At 47.7% G+C, this 19,894-nt stretch overlaps 1 protein-coding gene across 3 annotated transcripts in view; it reads left to right on the top strand.

The window, feature by feature from the left end:
- EYA2 (EYA transcriptional coactivator and phosphatase 2) overlaps positions 1–19,894 on the top strand; it is a 273,242-nt gene that overhangs the window by 3,648 nt on the left and 249,700 nt on the right. The window contains exon 1 of one of the 3 annotated variants that reach the window (XM_044262907.1): positions 1,630–1,655. The exons of the other annotated variants lie outside the window; for them this stretch is intronic. The gene's annotated coding sequence lies outside the window, so the exon portion shown is untranslated. Of the gene's footprint in view, positions 1–1,629; positions 1,656–19,894 lie in introns of those variants that run through there. 3 annotated transcript variants of the gene reach the window in all.

The raw sequence follows: 19,894 nt of genomic DNA, 5'->3' as shown, positions 1-19,894 counted from the left end.
TCCAAAGGCTGAACCTTGTGACTCTTGCCAAGACTGGGTTTTGCTGGTGGGAGGAATTTTTTTTTCCCCCCTAGCTAACTGCTCTCGAAAAGGAATTGGTGGATTCCTCTCAAAAGGAATCTCTACAGAGAATTAACCCCAGAGTTGAGAAAACACAGACTGTTGACAGAAAACACACACATACACACTCACAGACACTCCCCACCTTCCTCCCCCATCCCCACCCCCCAAATCATAACAGCTTCCTGAATGGCTCTTGCCCCCACCCTTTATGGTTAGTGGCAATTCAAACAGTCCCAAACAGACACAGCCAAAAGAAGATTCTGGTAGGGAAACAATTAGCAGACACCTTGCTGGAGACAATGCTTCATTTTCGCTATTTGAAGATCTTAACTGGCCTAATGGTGTTTGACTAAGTAACACCTCTTCTAATCCGAGGATAAACCCCCTCCATCAGGTGGCAAATACTTGAAGTGACTGGCTCAGACCCACTTGTCCCTGTAAATGAATCAGAGGGGGCAGGAACTCGTTCTTCATGGCATGGGATTTAAAATCAATTTCAAGGTACTAAAGTACCCGCCAGGTGTATTCAGGAGAGAGAGAGGACCAAGGAAACCACAGGCTTTTAAATTTGTTTTTGCTGCTTTTTGTTTTTCTTTTCCTTTTTTTTTTTTGTTTTTTTTGTTTTGTTTTTAGGATTTTATTTATTTATTTGAGAGAGCACGAGAAGGGGAGAGAGGCAGAGGGAGAGGGAGAAGCAGCCTCCCCTCTAAACAGGGAGTTCATGCTGGACTCAATCTCATGACCCTGGGATTGTGACCTGAGCCGAAAACAGACGCTTAACGCACTGAGCCACCCAGGCACCCTTTTTGCTGCTTTTTCTTCTTTTTTCTTACTCTCCTCCTACTGGTGTCTGTCCTTTCTCTGCATTTGCAAGTTTTATCCTTGTGTTGAATAGTCCTGAGCTGAAAATGCGTGCCATGTATTGAACACTTGTGTGCCAGGCCTGAGTTCTTACCTTATTATTATTATTACTAATTAGTATTATTATCATATCCCAACTTTGTTAACAAGGGGACTGAGTCTTAAGTCAGATGCCTCACGAGAGGCTGCAAAGCGAGTGAAACCAGACCCGAGGCCTTCAGACCTCTGCAGACTATGCCTTACCCATGAGCTATGAAAACCTTGGCCCAGAGAACATTCCTGCCCTCCTTTCCCTTGGAGAGAGATGCCAAATTAGGCTGGTGTGAAATGCATGGAACGCAGTTATTTTCTGAATCTGCCCTGTTGTTTTGTTGTTATTGTTGTTGTTTTATACAGAAGAAAAATCATATTGAGTATCGAGAAGACACAAACATGAGCCTTTCTGAGTCATGATATTCTGCAGGCTGTGTACAGTTTTGGAAGGGAAAATGTTTATTTTCAGGGGCTAATTTGATTTGTTCCTTCGATACTATAATGTTACGCATTTCAGTTCCTAAAAAGAGTCAATAAATTTACAGGCAGTGGTAAGGCCCTAAAATGTTCCGGTAGGCAGTCCAAATCGAGTTTACTGGAAGGTGCTGGATCGCGATGGGTGGGTTGTTGTTTGGGAGAGAGATTATAAACATTTGGAGAGCGAAGAATAATTTGGAACAGGTGGTCTCAAGAGTCAGGTAACCGGAATGATTTATCTTTGCCACTTTGAAGGTTAAGGGAGGACGTCGGTTGCCTCAATGCGGGACAGGCAGGCGGAGGGTCGGGGTGGGGGGGCGGCCCAGAGGGCCCCCGTTTTGGTACAGAGCCTGGCAGGATGGATGAAAGGGTCAGGGCCTCTTCCCTGTTGTCGCTGCCCTTGGAAGATCCTGGTTTAGGGCACAGATACGCCCGCTCATGCTTTTTATTTTTATTTTTTTTTGCCGGCTCTGCCTCTGTGTTCTGATGTGTGCAGACATTGAAAACAGGAACTCTGATGAATAAATAGAGAGCCCAGGGAGACAGGTTTTCATCTTACCAATTTTGAGAATGTGCACACGGTCAGCTCTCTTTGCCCGAGAATGCTAACTTAGCCAGATTTCAAAATGAAGGGAGTATTTAAAAGAGTTTAGAATTTAGTCTGTCATTTTGTATCAGTCGTATTGTGTCCGTAACACAAAAATCTGTGTGGTTTCAGGAGCACTGGACTTCTTCCCCACTCTCTTCCCCTTTTGAGTCCCTAGTAAAGTTAGATTTTAAAAATCTGTGTGTTCCCAGATGTCACGTATCTCTACGTACCGACTCACAGTCATTCCGAGGAGAATTGTGAACTCCCTGTAAATTGAACTGGACAAAAAGTGATAAAATCGACATTTTTCCTCCAAAGAATGAGGAACTGGAGGGTCTGACTACTGTATGCATATAGCAACTCACTTTTGTCTCGCATCCACTGAATCTGTCATTTCTCCTTTCTTTGCTATTCATCTCCCAAGAATGGTCTTTCATAACTGAAATGTACAGCGCATTAGCCAAAAGACATTTTAATTTCGTAAAGAAAAATCATGCCAGAGACAGCCGAGTCTGTTTCAACCATTATTGTTCTGTAGCGTGCATACTTTGGGTTTCATGGTAAGATGTGGGTTTGCCAAGAAAGAAAATTACAGCGAGAAACTATGTTGAAAACATATACACTTCTGTTTAAGAAATGGGAAAAACACGGGAAAATTCTGCACGGTAATTGCTTTAACGTGAGTTTTAAATGTCATTGTTTGACTTCTGTCAAAAAGTCCCTCTTAGCTAATTCTCACATATGATGTTACCGAATAGCTCACCTTAAAAACTGGCAATTGTTGGCCTTAACTTTGATGCTCTTTGAGGCTTTAAGAGATATCTTTAGTCCTATTGGAAAGATTCCAAATTTTTAGATTGTACAGGGCATTTTTTTAAGGTTATTTAGATATCGATTTTATTTTCTTGACCCAAAATAAGAAAATATGGGGAATTCTCAAAAGCTTTTTACAGGCTGCTATTATGACAAGAGAAGCCAAACCAACATGTATTAGGTCATGAGCTCGAAGTTGCATAAATAAGCCCTATGAAGGTCACCAAAACAGAGCGAAAACCACCACTTCTCCTTACCTCGGCCAACTTTGCATTCCTGCTGGTAGATGTGTTCGGCTGAAGTAAACGAGGAAAGGGGCTACACAGCCCACGGTTGAAAGATCTTGATTTGATTTGGCTTCTGAGGATGACTGAAGACGTTCTTGGGGGCAAGTGAGGTGTGGGGGGCTGGAATTCCCATCCCCCTCAGACCCCTCCCCCTCCCAGCTCCGCAGAAAAAGAAGGTTCCGGGGTCACCCCTTCTTCCAAAGCAGAAGTCTCATTCCTGGCATTTGGATCTGCAGCAGCCAGAGGCCGAAATGTCTTTTGTTCCTTCTGGTCAGTTTCTTTACCTCCCATCCCATTCCTGTAGGAACTGCCTGATTAAGATAGTTGCTCTTTCCAAAGCAATTTTTTGTGTGCCTACGAACACGTATGTGTTTTTTAACACGCGCGGCACGCCGTGTAAGCACGAATCTTCAGGTCTTCGTTGATGGGCAGCTCCGTGAAATACACAGAGACAGAAAGAGTGTCCACTGTGTCCCCGAGTTTGGTAACAACCTCAGTGCTGATAGAAATCCCAAGCAGGGAAGAATTCCCCCTTTCAGAAGAGACAGAAAGTGTGTCAATGCAAAGGGAGTGTTTTCTTTTGAGGGTGTGTATTATTTGTATGGGGACTTTTGTTTCAGGGTGTTCTAGAAACCTTTGTCTCTCCAGCAAAGGTATGAATGCCCTTCTTGGTGGGGAAGGTGGTGGGCAGGAAGGAGCACAGGAGGCAGACTCCTGCACCTCTGGCCTTTTGTGTGACCAGTACAGTAGAGGGAAGTGGGGACTCGGGGCTGGGATGGTGTCACGCGGCATGACAAGTTGTGACTTGCTGCTTGTGTCGTAAACAGAGTGTTGGCCCCATCCGGCTGGGGGAAAGAATGGAGCCGGGGAGATTATTCACTTCTGGTCTGCCAAGGGCTGGAGCTCTCTGGTGCTGTCCTCTTGCCACCAAGACCATACTCCCTGGAGACTTGAATGTTGGGATGTGCGGGAAAGGAGGGGAGAAAGAATGTCTTAAACTCAGCAAATGTCTGAAACTCTCCAAATGTCTTCCGCGTTGCGCTGGCACCCACAAGAAAGACAGAGTGAGAAAAGGACACAGAAGCAGACTTTGGGGGGAGGAGGGAGAGACATTGGAGGGCTTGCTGGTGGTTGGATCTCGAGTGAAGAATTTTCTGACACCTTGAGGCCCCTGGAATGCCTTTCTGGAGTATCTTTAGAAACCTGATTTTGGAAATGTCTTTTCCTACATCTGGGCTGTGCTTTCTTTGTGCTTATTTTCAGCAAATTGGTCTTGTTTGTTTGTTTTTTTAAGAAAACGTAAGACTTTTTTGGAAATAACAAGTAGCCCATATTTATTGAACACTTACTATGTGCCAGGCACTCTGCTAAGCAAACACATAGCTGTCTCCAAATAGCCTTTAGATGGAATGTGCTCTTATTATTGTGTCTATTTTACAGATGTAAAACTTGAATCTTAGGGGGGTGAAGTAACTTGCCCAAGGTTACATGGCTCATGTTGGAGCAAGGATTGAACCCAGTTTTGATGCCTAACCACAAGGATATCTGGGCTGCCCCCCTTGGTGTAATACTACCTTTCCTCTGCAAGTCTGGCCTGGAGAGTCAGATTTTAAAGTTCGTCTCCATTTGTTTTGCTTGGGGGATATTAGCTGGTGGTCAGGTACAAAAGTTGGGCTCAGAAATAAGAGACATCTGCTCATTCTTCCAGAACCTTGAGCCTGTCCTTGTAGAAATCAGAGAAGGTTTAGCGTTGGAGTATGTTGAAATGGTGGCCACATCTCTGCAGTTAGCTGGCCTCAGCAATTGCCTAGGGCTCCTTCTGTGCTAAAATCGCAGGGCTGAGTGGTTGCAACAGAGACTGCATGCCCCTTTACGGAGCAAGTTTCCTGACCCCTGAGCTATTGCAATATGACAAGACAAATTTTGTTGATAAGGAAAAACATGCTCTTGCCACACTACATAGACGATGTCACTGACTTTTGAATTGTTGAGTATCTCCTCCATGCCTGATCCATTGCATGGTGCTGGGGAAATTCACAAATGCATTCATTCTTTCATTCATTGATTCAGCAGTATTTACGGAGCTGTGTTCCAGGCGCCGGGCTAATTACTGGAGGTCCAGAGCTAAGAAGGACCCGATCTGGCCCCTCTGTTAGTAGGATCCTAATGTGTCTTCACCAACATTGCACACTGCCTCTTTTTTACTCTTGAGGAGCCAGAGGGCAGTGATACGACTTCTTGAGCTTCCCAGGACTCAAGCAGCAGGTTGAAGGAATAGACCCTACTTCGGAAACCCTTACTCAAAGAAGCCTTGCTTAATTCAGTAAGAGCAGTATACTGACCGGCTTCTGTGCCTGGAACAGTGTTGTGCACCGTGACCTTCTTTCTGCTTTTGTCAAGTGGTGGTGGGGAACAGATGGTCTTGGCGGGGAGTGGGGGGAATCAGGCTGTCTGAATTTAAACCTTGGCTCTGACCTACAGCCTAGAGATTAAGAGCGTGCACCCAGGAGCCGGGCTGCTTGGATTCAAATCCTTGCTCTGCATAAACCAATAATTTAACTTGGAGCCAGTTACCAAATTTTCTGTGCCTTGGTTTCTTTTCTTTTCTTTCTGCAAAACAGACTGGATAACTGTGTACCTTCCCCAAAGAGCTGTGGAGATGGAGTAAATACATATAAAGTGTTTGCAACAGTGCGTGGCAAACAGCATGAATTAGATCAGAGTTGGTGGCTCTATTTATTATTGTTGTTGTTGTTATTTACAAGCCGCATGGAACTGGGTTTCCATTTCCTCTCTATAAAATGGAGATGCAATAACTGCTTCGAAGGGCCATCGTGAGCATTTTAAAAATTTTTTTATTTATTTGAGAGAGAGCGAGAGCGCAGCACAAGCTGGGAAGAGGCAGAGGGAGAGAAAGACGGAGAAGCAGGCTCCTTGCAGAGCAGGAGCCTGTCACAGGGCTCAGATCCCAGGACCCTGGGATCATGACCCAAGCTGAAGGCAGATCCATTGTGAGAATTTATTTTTTATTTTATTACTATTTTTTTATTATGCTATGTTAGTCACCATCCAGTACGTCATTCGTTTTTTATGTAGTGTTCCATGATTCATTGTTTGCGTATAACACCCAATGCTCCATGCGGTACGTGCCCTCCTTAATGCCCACTACGGGGCCAACCCATCCCTCCACTCCCCTCCCCTCAAAAACCCTCAGTTTGTTTCTCCAAGTCCATAGTCTCTCATGGTTCATCTCCACCTCTGATGCTCCCCCTACCTTCATTTTCCCCTTCCTTCTCCAAATGTCCTCCATGCTATTCCTTATGTTCCACAAATAAGCAAAACTATATGATAATTGACTTTCTCTGCTTGACTTGTGAGAATTTAAATGACGCTCTGCCCACCTATGGGGAATACCCAGTAGGGGAGCACTTCTGCTCAAGCCGGATCTTCCTGCCCTTGAGGTTATAGGGAATCACGAACTTGGTCCTCTAGGTCCCTTCAAGTTATTGGTCACTTGGGTCCTTTCTCAATATCAAGACACTCTGGGGCAGTGGTTAAGAGCATAGACCATGAGCTAAGACAGACCTGGTTTGAGCCTCAAGCCCCCCACTCACTAGCTCTGCCATCTTGGGCTGGGGGCTGACTCTTCCAGCTTCCCAGACGGTGGAGGCCATGGTCGCTGTTCCCTGGGTGGTGGTGAAGGCTGGAAGAGGTGACACCCATAAACCACAGAGCAGGGTGTTTGGCACATAGTAAGCACTCAATAAATGGTAGCCTGTGTTATTATCACTCCCACTCTTTGCTGCTCCTACACCCCCAGGAAAGCATGGAACATTAGTAAATTTTAATTTGAAAATAAAAGAACACATTTTAAAACTGCCAAACAGGTTTAAAATAATATTCATTAAACAAAATTAAAATATTCTATTAAAGCCAGACTTTGGGCTCAGACCAAATTTTTATAACCCAAGCTTAAAGGCCAAGGAGTCCCCCAGCCACAATGGGGACATTGTGATTGAACTTGAGACTTCAACGCTGCTATTGAGCAGTCTTTGAAATGCACATTTCCCCGTTAAAATAAAAGGGAAGTCATGGGAAGAAAAAAAACGAGGTTCTTGCTCACCCCAACAAACCTTAATGAATCGAAAAAGAAAAACAAAAGATTTCTCATTTTTTTCTTCTGCTGCTTTATCCTGCCAAAGACGCATGGCCCCCTCCTAACCCCACCTTTGAATGGTACTCGCTCAGAATGTTCCAGATCTGATATGCTCTGCGTGCTGAGCTCGTCTAAATGCTGGTCTTCACCAGATTTTACAGATGATGGTGTATCGCCGACAGCAGGAGCGTGAGAGCCCTCCTGCCAGGCTTCACATCCCATCTCTGTGGCGCCTGGCTGTGCCTCAGTTTCCCTATTTGCTGAATAGAGATAAAATAGCTCCTGCGTCTGGCCGGGGTGAGTGCATCTAAGACTCAGGTACACTTGTCCATGTTTAGCCTGGCGCTATTTTCTGGTCAGTGAAACTGCCCCAGAATTTTGGGACTTTGGAGAATTAGAGAGTACAGATATACCTTCATCTGAGAGTTTTTTGTTTCTGTTTTTAAGATTTTATTTATTTACTTGGTGGAGAGAGAGAGAGAGAGCACAAGCAGGCGGAGCAGCAGGCAGAGACAGAGGGAAAAGCAGGCCTCCCGCTGAGCAGAGGCTCGACCCCAGAACACTGGGAGTATGACCTGAGCTGAAAGGAGATGCTCAGCCAAGGCACCCCAATCTGAGAGTTTTGAATGAAAACCATCTCAGTATGCAGGGAGGGGAAGGGAGAAGGGAAGAAGTAGGTTTTAAAGATTTTTTTTTTTTTTTTTTTGACAGACAGAGATCACAAGTAGGCAGAGAGGCAGGCAGATAGAGAGAGGAGGAAGCAGGCTCCCCGCCGAGCAGAGAGCCCGATGCGGGGCTCGATCCCAGAACCCTGGGATCATGACCCAAGCCGAAGGCAGCGGCTTAACCACTGAGCCACCCAGGCGCCCCAAGAAGTAGGTTTTAAAATCTCCCACAGGGGCGCCTGGCTGGCTCAGTGAGTTAAAGCCTCTGCCTTTGGCTCAGGTCATGATCCCAGGGTCCTGGGATCAAGCTCCGTATTAGGCTCACTGCTCAGCAGGAAGCCTGCTTCCTCCTCTCTCTCTCTGCCTGCCTGTCTGCCTACTTGTGACCTCTGTCAACCAAATAAATAAATAAAATCTTTGAAAAAAAAAAAAGTCCCCCACAGGAGTTTTGGTGTGTCTGACACTTTGACTAAGCTTGTTTAAGCCTCTCAAAGCAAAATCCCATGACACACCTATTTAACAAATAGGGAAACTGAGGCTTGAACCACTCCAGGGGCTGCTCAGTGAGATTCCATTCCAGGCTCAGACCCCCACTTGCAGCCCTGGTCGCCTGCACACTTAGGCAATCCAGAGACTTCGCCCTCGCGGATCGGTTATTTGTGTCCGATTCCTACATTTCGGGAACAACCTTCATCCTCACGGAGCCGGAGCCTCTGTGGCTTTTGACCTGCCTTGCTATTGAGAACGAATGGATTCTTTCTTGAACAACAAAAAGAGAAAGTGATGGTCGTGGGCTGTGACGTTCTTCTCTAGGGGACGTTTTTGGGGAACCTCTGCAGTTTCTTGCCAACCAAGGGAGGGGGGTGACCTCGTCCCCTGACCCGGCCAGGCCCTTGGCTGTGATGTGGGGCCAGGACGCAGGTTGTCAGCGGCTGGGGGGCTGTTGAAGAGCATGTGGGACGGACTCCCCTCTCCGTCGCCCACCTGCCGTCTGGACGTAGGGCGGGAGACTCATGTCCTCTGAGCCCCAGACTCTTCACCCGATCATGGTGCACGTGCTGTCCACATGGGATTTGTTACCCAGCCTCGGGCAGCTGTGGGTGGGACACACTTTGCAGTTCTGGGAGCAGCATTCTTAGATGTTACGGAATTGCATTACCCCTTCTCCTCCCCGAAGTACTCCAAAAATCAAGCGAAAGTGAAGGCAGCTCACCCCTGGGAATACTCCTGACTGTTCAGGTAGCTACCTTCTTGAGGTTTTACACATTCGGGAAGAATCTATAATCCTCCGAAGGGCAGTCTTCCTTTTAATGGGGTGCTTGTACCCTTTCCACATTAACTTGAAACATGCACGGAACTTCTTTCTTTCTTCGGAGTTCTGTCTGTATTTTATTATGCATTTGGAAAAGATGTAACAAAGCGTCTCAAACCAACGGTTTCACCAGTTTTTACGGCTCAAGAGAAAAAAGGTTTAAAACTCAAGTCCATCAGGTAATTACTAGCATAAGGGGCCCAAAGGACTGGCAGAATTCCTAGGTGACGTTGAAGAAACACCAAACCGAGTGTGTGAAATACCGCCATTCGCAGAACCTTCCACTAGTCAGAATTACAGTTCTGCGCTCTGTTCTCAGGGGGAATGAGATGAAACGAATGAGATCTCTCAAGGATGTTGTTAAAGTCAACCCAGGGCACCTTGAGGTCTGGCCTCATTTAGTCTGTGTTACAGATCTTCAAAAGAAGAATGACTCGCCTTTCAATGAATATCATCTTAATAAAAATGACTTCTGAGTGCCTACAACATGCTGGGACCTGTTCTGAATGAGTGTAGGTATCAACTCATTTATTCCTTACAACAATTCTATGAAGGAAGTGCTATAATGATTTCCATTTTAGATGAGGAAAGTAAGGCACAGAGAGGTTAAGTGAGTTGTTCAAGGTCACACAGCAGGTAAGAAGCAGAGCCAGGCTTTTAATGCAGGAATGTGGTTCTAGAGGTCATCTTCATAACTTTTGCACTCCCCTGCCTCTTTAACTGCCATAGAAAGACTCAAACTTACCTTCCTTTTGACCTTACCTAACTGGACAATTTATTATTTCTGGACAGGCATGAGAGAGAAGCAAAGGGCATGTGAAACTTAGCTATAATTTTTTTTTCTTTTTTCTTTTTCTTTTTTTTTTTTTTGCGTATGCTGTGGCTTCAGGTGCTGCATAACACACCTGAGCTAGACTGTCAAGGTTCAAGTCCAGAGTCATTCCTTTCTAGCCTCATGACCTTGGGTTTACATAACTTCTGGTCCATTTCCTCATTCTTTTTTTTTTTTTAATATTTTATTTATTTATTTGACAGAGAGAGAGAGAGATCAAAAGTCGGCAGAGAGGGGGGAGGATGCAGGCTCCCTGCTGAGCAGAGAGCCCAATGCGGGGCTCAAACCCAGGACCCTGAGATCATGACCTGAGCTAAAGGCAGAGGCTTTGACCCACTGAGCCACCCAGGCATCCCTGTTTCCTCATTCTTTTTTTTTTTTTTTTAAAGATTTTTATTTATTTTTTTGACAGAGACAAGCAGCAGAAGCGGGAGAGGGAGAAGCAGGCTTCCCGTGGAGCAGGGAGACCGATGTGGGGCTCAATCCCAGGACGTAGGGATCATGACCTGAGCCACCCAGGCGCCCCCCACCCCCCGCCCCCGTTTCCTCATTCTTGAAGGGAGTCCACATCCTAAGGGTTAACAGCGTTCACCTGCAGAGAGAGCCCCTGAGACACAGCCCGTGATGGTTAAATGCTTTTGGTTACCTGTCGAGGGACAAGGCACTCTAGACATCGCGTCTCCCCGTGGGGCACAAGCGCTTTGGTATGGCCTGGAGTGGGAGACTAGGGGAGGGTGCCTGGAATGAGAGGCTGGAGCTGGCAAGTGGCTCAGGTTTTTTCCAGATGACTTCGGATAGAGCCAGGGACACTGGCTTTCCTCATCCCCACGTGAGAAGCTGCCAGGACAAGTCCTCCTCGGGCAGCCTGGCAGGCAGAGCCGTCTGGGATTAGAGTGTGCACGGATGAGAAAACTGTCCGAGGCTGAGCAGAGACCCCAGTTCATGCAAACGCCAACGCCAACACAGGCCCTTGCTTCGGGATCTGCATTTCTCTTCTTGTTCTCTTTCTTCCCTGGTGGACAATGCCTTTTGCTCCAGAAGCGTCTGCGTGGTCTTCAGTGACCAGGTGGGCAGACTTCATGGGTTTGGCTCCTTTCCCTTTCCTCCTCCACCTTACCCGCACCCCCGACCTCCGTCTCTCCCTTTACTCCTGAATATGGAAAACGGAAACTTCTTCATTCATTTGTTCATTCCAGAATACGTAGAGAGCACCAGCTGTGTACCAGAAGTACTCTGGACACGGGGAATACGGTAGAGAACAAAAACAATCAAAGTCTACTTACTCCCTCCCGGATTTGCCCTGACGTGGAGAAAGACCAAAAACAAACCCCCAGATATGTAAAGTACACAGAATGTCAGACGGTGAGACGTCTATGGGGAAACGTCAAGAGAAGGTGATCAGAAGGTGCCCCAGGGTGGGAGTAGGGGTCTCTGAGCCCAGCACTGAAGGACTGAGGGAGCCCTGCTGTCACGGAAGAACATTCTAGAGAGAAGACATGGCAAGCACAAAGCCTTGAGATGGGAGTTGCTGGGCGCCAGCGTGGCTGGGCCAATGAGTGAGGGGTTGAGGCACATGAGGTCACGGTGTAGGGACCCCATTGGTTGGGGCCCTGCTCACAATCCAGCAGCCATTCTCTCTCCTTCGGGCTGGTCCACAATCAGAGTCAGTACCACTTTTGAATGATTAAAAAAATATATATACACAGTACCTAGGGGCCCCCTAGGTGGCTCAGTCGGTTAAGCATCTGCCTTCGGCTCAGATCGTGATCCTGGGGTCCTGGGATCAAGTCGCATGCTGGACTCCACACTTAGCGGGTGTCTGCTCAGCGGGTGTCTGCTCCCCCTGCTCGTGCTCTCTCTCAAATAAATAAAGTCTTTAAAAACAAAAATACATGGGACACGGGACCTACATCTGAAACCACTAAGTGGCCGCACAGATAATGAAGTTAATGAAATGGACATGGTAACTAGCTGGGCGGAGCGTGGTGGGGGAGGGAGGGGGTCCTCTGTTCCCAGGTGTTCTGATCTTTCAGAAGACAATGAAATCGGGATTTTCGGAGACACGCCCCGAGTTTTAAGTCAGCACCAGAAGCCCGCAGAACGCACACCCAGGCTGTCGGTCCGTGACTGCCCTTCCAAGTACCACACTAGACCTTGGGAATCTCCTTTCCGTGAAAAGCCACGAAGGCTTTATCTCGCTGTCTCTTTTCTTTTTACCAATTCCTGACCAGAAGGATGCCAAGAGATGCTAAACTCTGCTTCCAGGAAAAAGTAGGACTCGAATCTCGTGGGAACGGGGGTGAGGGGGCTGAGGCTTCTTCCAAGGAGCAATCTGCCTGCTTCATTTTTATGTTTTTCTCAGGACGTTTTTCCTGCTCATCCCTCATTGTGGGTAATGACAATGTGGTCCAAATCTGTCCTCCTTCAGGTTTTCATTAGTTTCCTGATGATTATTATTTTGTCATCTGGGGTTGATTTAGGAGTGGTGAAATGTTTGCAGGTTTCATAATGCTTGTCAGCCACTGTTTAGAATGGCAAAGGATTTCTTGTGTTGCGCACATTGCGGGGGCGGGGGTGGTAGTTTCCAATGGCTACAGACATGAGAGAGGGAAAGGGGGAGAGCCCTGAAGGAGGGCCACATCAGGGGATTGGAAGTTGAGTCAGTAAGTTGGGGCAGCAGGGGTGCGAGTGGAGAGCTGTCAGTGCTTTAAAGACCTGACGTGCCCATCACTGAATTCATAGTGTCCCTTCTTCACCCCAAAGCTGGAGATAGGCAAAAATTGGGCTAAGGGGGCCACACAGCTGTTGAGATTGTTCTGGATGGAAATAACAGAAAATATCCGGGTTGGCTTAGGTAAAAGAAAATTGATTGACTTGGAGAAACGAGAAATTCTGGGGAGTTCTAGTTTCAGGTATGGCTCGATCAAGAAGTCAAATATAGGTGATGTGCCCATCCCTTACTGGCTTTCTGTGTCTGGGAGGATTCTGTACTCTGCCATGTGTCACCTCTGGATGTAAGGATGGAGTGCAAGAAAGGTAGGCTCCCAAAGTGAAGTCAGCAACATTTGCTAGAAGGGGAAGGTGGACGGGTTCCTTGTGGACCCCACAACTGGTTTATAATGCATGTCTACACATGCCCTGTCCACTCCTCGTGGACTACAGCGCCATTTGTGAAATGTGTCATTTTTCCAGACATTATGCTGCCTTTACCCTTTACGTGTGTCCTCTCCTTTTCTCTTCAAACACTCCCATAAGGTTGGTGCTTTTAAGACATGCTGCCGTTCTGCCTCCCATATGCTCTTGCCCACAAGCCTAGAGGACTTTTATTTTATGTTCATGGGAGGGTCATCTTTTTTCGTAGCGTCTTATACTAAATTAGCACTTGGTTTCCCAACATGGAAGATGGTCTGGACTTGGGAGGAAAAGTTAGAATGGAATCGGTGTTCCTTGGAGTGGAAGCAGTGATCCTGGCTGTGCTGTGCTTACCTTCTCCGGCCTCTGGCCATCAGCCCACGGTTCTGTTCCTCCTCTGACCTTTGCCCTCCGTCACGGCACCCTCTGGATTTCTTCACGTTCCATCTAGTGGCACTGCAGTAAAGTCCAAGGCAGCACAGAGATCGCAAGCCGGCAGCCAAGATGCGTTTTGTTTGGTCTGCAGAATATTTAAAATAGAAAATAGAGCCAACATCTGAAAATCTGGACGTTTCACACAAGAAGACAGATTTCTGGCTTCCATTAAAAATTCAGAAGATCTGTTAACGCTCCCATATTCCCACATTACTTCAGTGGACTGGAGCTGGGAAACCTCTTTTAGGTGGATGAGTCTAAGCTTACCATGGTCCCCACCCTGCCCTATTGTCTCCCCAACACGGGGGCTCAGTGTGAGCTGCCGTCGACCTGACCGTGGGGATGGTGCTGTTGGCTGCCCTACGGTCTATGTAAGAGAGAAAGGAAATCTCTCCTGTAGTCAGGTCTCCATCAAAACTCTGAAAATGAAGCGTAAATCAGGTGGGTCACTAGTACAAACAAAACGGGAGGAAAGCATGTGTCTTCGGGTAAGTCAGGGCTCCTCAACCCCGGCACTAGTAACACGTGGGGTTGGACAGTTCTTCGTGGACGACATCTGTCCTGTGCATCCTGAGGTGGCGTTTCACATGTCCACATAGGGGCCAGTCCCCCTTTCAGGAGTAAATAGTTCCCGGACGCTGGGCTCCCATCACTGGTTTGGTACGAGGCATTACCGTAAGGGAGAAACACTGTTCTTGCTCTCTATGGTGCCCCAGCAGGCCTGCGTAGGCTTGGCAGTAAAGGTTATGAGTTGGCTGATTTTGGTTTAATCATAGGTAGACTTGCCAACCATTGAGGCCGTTTACGACTGCCTGTCTAAGATGCTAGAGAAGGAATTCAGCATTGGACGAGAGGCCGAACCGTCTTCAAGAGTCTTTGGAGACCCTTTTCGCTGACAGGGGCCACGGCAGATGCCACTTTCAATATTCTCCCGAACACTAGGGTCTGTTGGGGAGCGTGGGCAGCAGTCAAGGCTTGTTGAAGAGTGAGGGATGGGGAAGAAGGACCAGAGGAACTTGGATGTCTCCTCCAGCTCCGGTTCTGAGCTGCACTCAGAGAGGGCACTGTGGCAAGGCCGGCCCAGCGTGTTGCCCTACTGTAACTCGGTAGCTCCTAGGGGAGGTCTGCGGTGGAAACCCAAGGGGGCCCTGAATGTCCAGAGCGGAAGATCAGTCCCCTGAGCTGGTGCTGTGTGCAATGCGGTGTTTTCTCCTGGGCCTTTTGCCTGTGCCTCAGGTCCTATCAAGGATCTGAAACACTGTTCCTGCTTAGGTATTGCATCGTGGTAACAATGGGTAGCAGGCAGCCATCCAGCACACTTTTACGGAATGCCCACTGTGAGGCAGCCGCTGTTCCAGGCACTTAGCAAGCCACTGAGAGCAAAACCCACCAGGTTCTTGCCCTCCTGGAGCTTATATTTTTCAGGGATGGCAAAGGACAGTGGACCAGAACACATATGTCTGTGTGTGTGTGTGTGTGTGTGTGTGTTACAGGAAATGCTGAGTGCTATGGAGAAAAACAGAGCAGGGAGGGGGAAAGGGAGTGGTGAGGTGCAGCCGGGAAGAATGGTGTTTTTCGTCTAATTTTAATTTAAAATAGAATGGTCACTGCAGTGACCCGTCAGTCCTCTGGCTCTCTGGAAACAAAAGGCCCTGATTTATAGCATTTGCCACTTCCCATGGGGTGAAGACTCCCCCTGTGGCCAATTTCAAGCTGGGCTTTCTGCTCCCCCAGTTCCTGCAAATCTAGGGTGGGGAAGGCAGAGCCCTGAGTGGCCCCCGGTGGGGAGCCAGGGAAGCCAGGAAGCCACCGTCTGTCCCTGCAGTACCGGGAGCCGTGGTACAGGCCATTTTGGAGATTCAGGGCATTTTAGGCCACCCCTGCCTTTGTGGCCTCCACTCTGAGTGAGGGCGAGAGGGGGAGCCCCCCGAGGGCTCTAAGCAGAGGAGGGACAGAACCTGGCTTAGAGCAGCATCCCTCTGGCTGGTGTGGGAAGAGGCTACGAAGGATTGGGAGGTTGTGGAGGCCAGAAGTTCTGGTGACTTGGTTGGGGGACAGTATCAGGGACAGGGCTGGGGAGGAAAGGGGAGACAGCAGGTGGGTAGCAGGGCTCAGGATGTATTTGGAAGGTAGAGCCAGTAGGATTTGCTGACAGAATGGATCTGGGAAGGGACAAGAGTCCAGGGTGACTCTAGCGTTTGGGGCCCGAGCATCTGGGAGGAGGAGCTGCTGTTTCTCGGAACGGGGATGGCCCGTTGGGGAAGCAGCTTGGGAAGGAAGGTAGGCAGCATCTTCCGTCAACCCGGCCTTGAGCAGGTGCTTAAGCCACACCGTCCCCTTCCATCCTCAGAAGGGGGTCCTTTTAGTATCCTGCCTTAGAGAAGTTGTGGCAGCCACTCGAGAAGGAATGTGCCCGAAATGACCCTGCTGGAATGTGGCCAGGCCAGATGTCCCAGCCCTCCACCGCCCTGGGTCCCACCGTGTTTTCGGGGCTGGTCCATGTCTCCTCTTTGTTCTGAGGAAAGGGAGGAGGCAGAGAAACTTTACATGGGACCCCCACCCCACCCCGAGGAGCTGAGTCCCTCTCCCTTGTGTGGAAAGAGCTCTCCAGGGGGTTCTGCAGGCATGGGCTGGCTCTGCATGGTAGATCCTTTGCCAGCCCTTTGCCATGAAAAATTCCTCAGAGTCACCCCATGAAGATTAATATTTCATGGCAGAACCCACATTTTCTAAAACATTTTCATTCAATTTATCTAAACTTTTAAAAACACACACACACACAAAATATGCATCCCATGTTTGTTGCAGCATGATTTTATAATAGCCAAGATTTAAAGAAACAACCTGTGTCCACTGATGGATGGATAAAGAAATTGTGGTTATATATTTACAACCGAACATTATTCAGCCATGAAAAAGAATGAAATCTTGCCATGTGTAACAACATGCGTGGACATCAAGGGTGTTAGGCTGAAGTGAAATAAGTCAGATAGGGAAAGACTAATACCATATGATCTCTCTTATCTGTGGGATCTTTAAAAAAAAAAATCAGTAGTCGGTAGCTTCGAAGGCTTTGGGTTTGTGCAGACATAGGCTTAAATCCAGACTCCAGTACTTAATAGCGTTAAATCCAGACTCCAGTACTTAACTGCTGCCTGAGCCTCAGTTTCTTCATCTGTGGAATGGGTGTGTTGAGAGTGGAGAGTTGCTTGGGATGAAATGAGATAATGCATTTAAGGCATTGAGTACTGTGCGAGGCAGAGCTGACACTTACCGATTGGGGGGCGTGGATCTCAGGACCATTTGACAGAGGGAATTAGAAAGTCAGGTTTAATTTTTAGACAAAGGCTGGCTTACCTTGGAAGCTGCGGTGGGCACAAGGGGCTGTGAAACTCAGGGTGTCTGAGAGCTTTGTGGTTTGGCCTTTTCTTATTTGGGCAGAGTAGGTCATGGAGGTAGGAGGCCTCTCTCTGTGCTTCTGCTCTGCTCACCAGGCAGCCCGTCTCGGACACTTACTTGCTCTCTGGGCTCCCGGAGGAGCCGACCTCAGCCCCAGTGTCCTGCCTTGCGTTGTCATTTGTCGAAAGCAGAACAGCATGTTCTCTCGACAAGCAAATCCCCAGATGTGAGCCCATCCGGGGCTGCCACGTTTTTCCTGATGGAATTCCTGACTTGGTGTGTTGTGTTTTTTTAAAAACACGCCCACTGCCTCCAAAAACCTCAGCCGGGGAAGAGAAACATTTCTCGTTGAATTACTGCTTTTTGAAATGGTGTCAAATTATGCCCCACTTTCATGGTCCAGATACGCCACTCTTTCCACTTACTGCTTTTGCGGAGAGGCTGCTAGATGGCAAAGCGTGGACAGAGTGTAGACCAGCCCTGGTATGCTACAGATGGGAGAGCCCAGGCTCTGAGACACCAAGGCAGGGGGTGGCACGGGGCTCTAAGCGCGTCTCAGAGCCTTAGCCAGACCCAGATCTCTGGATTCCTAGCCGGTTTTCTTCCTCCTTCATCAGAGGTCACAAACGAGCAGCCTGTGGCCACCTCTACCCCCCAGATGTGCTTTCTTTGGCCTAGGACTGTTTTGACTTGAATGAGTTGCCAGCGCTTAAAAATCAGGCGAGTCCGTATAAAAGCCCCGATTTCTGGCTTCTCTTGGACCATGGGGAGATCTGCATTCCTCCGTGGTGACAGTGGAGGATCTCCATTTGCCACAGGTCCCACCCCTCCCTCTAGCATCCCTGGACACCGGGGCCAAATGTCACTTGCCATCGTGGCGTTTCCATCCCTGGGTCTCTTCCGGAGGAATGACGAGGAAAACAACATGTTTCTTGAACTTGTGTCTTTATCAGAAACAAAGAACCAAAAGTCAACTGAAGTGGCTAGTTGTTTAAAAGCGAATGGTGGGGCGCCTGGGTGGCTCCGTGGGTTGAAGCCTCTGCCTTTGGCTCAGGTCATGATCCCAGGGTCCTGGAATCGAGCCCCGCATCGGGCTCTCTGCTCAGCGGGGAGCCTGCTTCCTCCTCTCTCTCTCTCTGCCTGCCTCTCTGCCTACTTGTGATCTCTGTCTGTTGAATAAATAAATAAAATCTCTTAAAAAATTTAAAAAAAAAAAAGAAGGAGTTTGAAAGATCCTTCTTTTAAAAAAAAAAAGCGAACGGTACAGAGCATGACTTATTTATTTTTTTGTGGCAGGGAAGAAAATGTCCATGAACTTAATATGCAAATAATACATCAGTGTCGAAAATCGCCAGCCTCCTCCACTCACTGACGCCACCGTCCCCTCTCTGCCAGTGTTGTGTCTGTGTCCCTGGCATCCCAGGGCCACAAGTCCCAGTTATTTTTTCTTAAGGCAGAATTAAACTTCTCTGACCTAAATCTGCCCCACTTCTCTGAAACCTAAAATACCATTAAACCGAGTTCAGAAATTCAAAAAAGTTAAAATCCTTAATTGCTCAAGAAAGGGCATGGGTGAGAGTGTGTACGTGCCCGTACATGTGTGTGTGTGTGCCCGTACATGTATGTGCGTGCACGGTCACGTATGTGATGTGTTGATTTATGAAGGCAGACGGAGTTGGATGGAAGTGTTTTTCCCCTGGCTCTGGGACCGGCATTTCTGGACTTCGCTGTAAATTTAAGCCGGGGTGTGAAGCCAACTGGTTTTCACTCTCCTTTAATGGCTAAGGCGGGATTCAGATTGCCTCGCCTTCATTAGGGAGCATATTGAGGGGGGTTCATGGAGAGAAGAGTGGGGGAGACCAAGTTTTCAGAAGGATCGTCACTTTCTTTCTAGGACGGTTGACCAAGAGAAGAGGGGCTGGCCCTTTCGGAATGCCGGCCGTGTGCCAGGCATCCATGTGAAGATTGTCTTTCCGTTTTCCAAAGTGAGCTCTGGAACTTTTTTTTTTTTTTAATACTGATGTGTTAATTTTTGTGTGTGTTAGGACAAAGTATAGAGAGATGACTTAGAAATTACCTGAATGAGCTGTATTTCTTAGAATGAGGCGCAGTTCATCTAAGGGGGGAAAAGAATCCATTTAAAGAAAAATATATAAATGGTACAGGTGGTTTGTAGGTGTAACAGATCATGAATGATGTGATGTGATCGTCACAGCACTCGGGAGCGGTCAGGTAGCCAGCCCACCCCTGTGTTTGTAAACCTTCCTAACACCTTGCACTTCCTCAAAGCACTTAAACTTGTCATTAAACACTTAATTGTGTAATGGCTTGCACGGATCTGTCTGACCCCTTTAAAGTAGGCAGTGCCTGGCATTTCACTGTTGTGTTCCCAGCACCCAGCAGAGTGCATGGGCACACGGCAGGTGCTCAAGAAAGAACAGTACCCAGACTGCTGCAAAGTCGGAATTGCTGTCCCCTTTTTATGGATGAGGAAACCGAGGTGCAGAGGGACTGAGTGGTTCCCTTAACATACCGAGACCAGGCTATGGCAGCATCAAGATTTGAACTCATGACTCCTGGGCTGCATGAAGCCTGGGAACTTTAGGTCAAACAGCTACACAGAGGACTCAGACTGTGACAGCTGACCTGTAGCAAAATGAGGGAAATGAGGTGTGTGCAGAGAATTCCATGAAGCTAGACTGGTTCAGTTTAAAGAATGGTTTGTTGTTTTAATTTTCTTTCCATTGACGGTGCTAATGGTTTTTTTCGTTTGTTTTTGACTGCAAAATTTCATTCACACTTGTTGTTTTTAAACACTTTACTTGACAGATCTGAATGGC

Source organism: Neovison vison, chromosome 8 (genome assembly GCF_020171115.1).
Source record: "Neovison vison isolate M4711 chromosome 8, ASM_NN_V1, whole genome shotgun sequence".
NCBI lineage: Eukaryota > Metazoa > Chordata > Mammalia > Carnivora > Mustelidae > Neogale > Neogale vison.
The sequence above is the reverse complement of the archived record's forward strand: the minus strand, read 5'-3'. Positions and strand labels throughout refer to the sequence as shown.